This window comes from Lactuca sativa, chromosome 8 (assembly GCF_002870075.4).
Source record: "Lactuca sativa cultivar Salinas chromosome 8, Lsat_Salinas_v11, whole genome shotgun sequence".
NCBI classification, from domain to species: domain Eukaryota; kingdom Viridiplantae; phylum Streptophyta; class Magnoliopsida; order Asterales; family Asteraceae; genus Lactuca; species Lactuca sativa.
This window is the reverse complement of record NC_056630.2, coordinates 290864427-290870426: the sequence shown is the minus strand read 5'-3', so window position 1 is coordinate 290870426 and position 6000 is coordinate 290864427.

Here is a 6000-nt window from a genome sequence, read left to right as displayed (position 1 = left end):
ACAAAACAGACTAAAACGACCATTTTTATAACGAATGGGCTAATTACATCATTTTTACTTTAATTGGGCATTGTATACGCATTACATGTTTATTGGGCCTTATTGACCCATTTACACGTTTGATGGGCCTCGTATAGTCATTCTGTGTTATTTGTGCCTTTTAGGCCCATTGATTTTCTTATTGGACCTCCCAACACATTTTATGTTAATTGGGCCAATAATAAACAATACTTGACACTTTGATAAAAACAAATGGTATTTCCATCACCAATGTTTTGTAATCAAATGCATACTCGAAACATTATTTTAAAGCGGCAAACAATGTGATACACTGGTTGCGTAAATTTAGTTAAGGTTCTTATGAGACGTTCTTTCATTCGTACCTACCTAGTGTACAACCTAAAGTCCTGTAGTTTTAACCAGAGTCTCCTGGAGAGAGTGCAAGAGTTTGTGTATAGATCTATATGGGGTTGATAGCCCCGCACTTGAGTTGTTCGCTACAACTAGACTAGGCCAGTCTAGGGTGACAAATGTCTTACCTTAAACAAGTCGACGCCTGAAAAATGTCATAACAGGAAGATCAGTCATTTCAAGCATGGTTATAACGCCTCACATAGAATTTAATAATACGATAAACTTATGGAATACCTATACTATACTTTTGATACACGTACGAGCTATGCATTAAATCTAAAACTCGGGTCTTATGGTTTAAAGACTACAACTCTTTTACAGACATAAAATATTGGATTTTCTAGGAAACAAAGATGACACCTTACAATTCACTTACAACAGAAAACATAGAAATTTCTGGAACTCTCTCTTTATACATTTTCAAAATGTGAACACACATACTATAAACAGGATTTGAAACAAAACGCTCAAACAATTTTTGCGGAAAATATCGGATTTTCTGGAGTTTACAAAATGATACAAAACTTTTCTTACAAACATGTTTATGAACACCAACATTATATATGTTGACCGTTTTCAAAATAACTTGTATTCTCAGGGAATCGTTAAGCAGGTTGGTCATCAAGAACACGTGCATTTTATATATTTTTGTTATCATCATACATTTGGCATTTGGAATGTAATTTGTAAACAAACGCACTGATGTAAACTATCATGGTTGTTATATTTCATGTGTGATGATGATGCTGTCTTTTATTCAATTATATACATTGTGATGATACTACTAGATGAAGTCACCCAACCCCCGGATGTTTCCGCCGTACTTGTTCGGGGGTGTGACAGTATGCCTGGGCGTGACAATTGTTGTTACAGTTCCGACGCCTGAAAAATGCCGAATCAGGCTTACTCGGTCTTAGTATGGTTATAATTACTCACAAATACGATTAGTGTACGAATACATTAATAAATGGTTTTATTTTATAATAAAACTACAACATAACGATTTACAGGATAACACTACGACTTACAATTACAGCTAGTGGATCCAGGCACATATACAATTACAGAGTTTGCAAAAGTGTACAAATACAGAACACAAGTTTACAATACAGAGAAACATACAATATATAAAATATTCTTTTTATAGTTTATTGTGAAGTAAAAGTACGTACACTATTACATGGTACACCAATAACACTTATATAGTTCGGTTTTATGGTATTAAAACTACTTTTTAGTTATATTAGAAAATATTGAATTTTCTGGAACAATAAACACGTTTACTATTTCAAGAAACAGATAACAAGCTTCTAAACATAAATGCTTATGAACTCACCAACTTAAATGTTGATACTCTCCTTTCAAACCACTTGTATTCTCAGGGAATTAGTAGACATGTACATATGCAGGTTTTTGAGAAGACGGAGGAGTATAGACTCATGTCTTTCAGTTTTTGATATATTTTTGTTATCAATATACAATGATATAATACATATTTAAAAACTTATACATTATTAATACAATGGTTGTTGTGCTTTGATTTCTATTATACATTTGTTGTTATACTTAACATGAAGTTATCCACCCCCGGACGTTTCCGCCGTTCAGGTTTGGGGGTGTGACATGTAGCTTTGTGACATGAGATATGTAGAGAGAGTGAGAGTGAGAGAGAGAGAGAGAGAGCTAAACATGTAAACACCTTAATATATAGTGGCTTTCATACCACTTGTAGAGGTGTGATTAAGAGGTGTAATTCATAGTACCTGGTGGGTGTGGTATTTATGAAGTTCTAGTCTAGTACCCTTTTTGTACTCATTTACTATTATCGAATACATCTTTTAGCATCCAAATCATAGTGTTCTTTGTGTTTTTCAATTCCACATGCTAAATTAAATGATCATAATTCATATCATAATTGTTATGTATGAATGAAGAGATAATCACTTAAAAGGATAATATATTTTTAGATTTGTATACATCTGGTCACTGAGGGTTTTTTTTTTCGTTTACATTTACCCCTTCAACTTGTTTAACTGTACACATTTAGTTCTTATGACTGAATACTTCAAGTAAGCTGAAACAAATGACTTCAAAGAGTAATATATTTCTTATTTTGTACACATTTAGTCCTTAATATTTTTTTTGCACATTTAGTCATCAATATTTTTTGTTGCAAAATAAGTCATTATTGTTTTTTGTGACAACCCGTTATTTTCAATCCAGTAAAAGTCAACCCAAGGTCAAAAATGTCAAATAAAAGTCAAATTGTTGTTTTCATTTAACTCATTAAGGTTAGATTAATAAATTCTATGTGTATAAACCTTGTAATAAGGTGTTGTTAAGAAATGGAAGAAAACCACACAAAATCGGGAAATCTCGCAGGAACCGAAAACCCTCACATGGCCTTATAGACTTCGGACCAGAAACCAGCTTAGACAGCAAACGAAGTTCCGAACAGCAAACTCCAAGCTGCAAACTCCGAACCGCAAACCTGCGAGGCAGCTTCTAGAAAATATATCTCCTTGGGAATGGACCTTATCTACTCAGGATGAATTAACAGCTGTAAACTCACACACACACACACACACACACAGACACACACAACATAAAATTATTTGGATGTTGGACACTACAGTTAAACCTAGACAGTTATGTAATCATACTTGGCATCAATATAGCCTGATCAACTATATTTATATGAGATACGACCAACATGTGTTTGGGAGTGATGGTAGGCTTGCAGCAAGTCTAAAACATTCCAACTATATATCTAGAAGAAACTTTAGAATAGAACATAAAGTTAAAATACTATAGGAGTATTTTGGGCACTTTAATACTAAGAACCAACTATGTGAAAACAAAGGACTTTTGTTTGTAGGTTTATAAGTACTAACTGCATTCAAAATGCTTATATATGATTAAGGTTTATAGACCTAGAATGGGTTGTCTAGCTTTACTTACTTTTCCTTGTTTGGATGTGGATATAGAGCAGGATCAATTATTCGAAGTTCTATTCGACCCGAGTTACATATAATTAGTATACACTATGTGGTTATACAAGGACCCAGTAGGAGTCATACCATGTGGAATACATTAATTGTTAACTATCAGTTTCTCTTATAGAAACTTCAAATTGGTTACTTGCTTTTATTATATTTATTAGATATCTCTTATATCCCTATCCTCGCAAAGATAACAATGGATGGATACCATCTACCCGAAGACCCATACTTTCCCAATCAAGGGAATGGAGGATGGCTCGACGCAGAACCAAAAGATGTTCCTGTAGTTCCCATAGAAAGGGACTTTGAAGAAGATTTCCTAGATGATGCTGATTCAGAATAAGAAGCCTTTAACCCACCGCAAGTTGCCCAAAATCCCAATCCACGACAGAATTTCCAGGGTCCGACGCCTCTGTAGGCAGTGAACTTAGATAGGTGGAGTGATGACCAGGGTCAGAACCATCCTTACCAGGGAGACCAAAGCTTCTATAATCTTGATGTAGGAGGCTCAGTAGATAGAGCCCTCCCCGTGTTAGTTCGTCGTGTTGCGCTTAACAATGAAAAAGGAAGAGTTACCATCGACCGAGTCATGCATGTTGATGCTGCTACTAGAGTTAACACAATTCGCCTTCGTAACCTAGAAGACAACCACGAAGCAACAAGGAATCGTACAAATTCCTTGCAAATAGAACTGGCTGCATCCAGAGCTGCAGTTGGGGAACTACGAGAACGACAAGCGACACAAGAAAGGCGTATGTTTGAAACAGAACGCCAGTTGGCCAAATTCACAGCCGAATCTAGTAGGAAGTAGAACAACACTCCTTGCGAGTAGAGCATACTCTACTCACTCTTTTGATTATAGCGTAAGTCTACGAATATGTATTAGTGTTATTTTTCATGTTTTTTTTAGTTCGACCGCGAAAATTTCATTTTCGGTAGGTCGGTATGAGGTCGTTGTTTTCCCAGTATTTTGGTATATTGTAGACCTGCCTCAAGGTCAAGTTTTCCAAACTCTATGTATCTAATATACCAATGAAATCGACACACATTCTACTTCCTTTGAAAAATAACTATTCAATCTCATATTATCACTTTACAAGTCATTTCTTATGGTAGACTTCCATTGTAACTTCCTATTGTATACATGTTGAACTAGTATAATTAGTTCAAAGACGTCTAGCTTATAATTACTATTGATGTATTACCACCATTTCATCTTATATAAACTTAATGATTAGAAGATGCCGCCACAAACTTAAACACATCATAGGCACACCAGAAAACAATGAATTTTACAGCTAAAACTAGGGCAGTCATACAAGTGGAAGAGACCACTAGCGCGACGTGCGAGGTGACAGAACACCTGATGCGAAGTGATAGATTACACTACTAATAATATGTGATAGGTTTATCGCCTCTTCCTTCCTAATTAGTAACCGTAATCAAATGAAATACGCCATTCCAAAACATATAAAATCCAAGCAACTTAAGGTTTTAACACCATTATTCAATTTTGGAAACTTAAACACTTTTATAAATACCTATCCCTACTCAATACCATAGAAACATCACAGGGATGTTGGTCAAAACACTGAGAACCGAATAGGAAAACGAGAAATTTATATGTATATATATAAATAGATAAAATGCAAATAGAAACAACCACCGTTACTCACAAGCTCATTTTCTCACCATGTAACGGAATCATGCCTCCAAAGAGACACAACCGACCCACTAGCGAAACACCAATCCTACAGATAGATTATGTTACTTTTCAAGCTGTGGTCACAACCGCCATGAGAGTCGACATGGCACACCTTAATGCTAGCAACACATATGAAAGTGGAAATGTTATCGAAAATTCCAAATGTAGTGATAACCAAGTACACCAACGAGTGCCTATCTGCAAGAAACTCCAAACCTCAAACCTAAGATCATGAAACGAAGGTTCGAGAACGAGAAAGGGAGTAGTTCAATACAAGGACCTACCAAACAACATCAAGTTGGGGCAGTCCATACTCCCACTAACCCTACTACCTCAACACCAACAACACTGTATTTAGGAAACCTCCCACACTGCAGCAAGTGCAACTAACATCATTGTGGATTCTGTCGGGAGTTGTATTGCAATAGGTGCAACATGATGGCACACTGCCCGTGTCTGTAGGACTCCAGTTGAGCACATCTCTTCAACCACCAATGTCAAAGTAAATCCAATATGCCATTTATGTGGCGAAACAGGACATTTCAAAAGAGATTGTCCAACAGAGGGGAATGGCAAAGGAGCAGGAGGAGTTTAACAACAGGACATAAAGGAGCAACGAGGAACCTTCTAGGATTTTGGTACGTTTTCTAAACAACAATACTGAAACATCTAATTTTTACAAAAAATTTGCCAATTAAATCATAATTATAAATTACTCTCTCATCTGAACGAAATCACAACATTCATATAAAAACTAAGGATCCCTGCAGGTGAGCTATGATGGATTAGTGTATACATAAGAATCATTTATAATTATCAGAACCCTATACTACTAATACTCGTTAATTGTGGTACGAGGAGTTCACAGTAATAATAGAA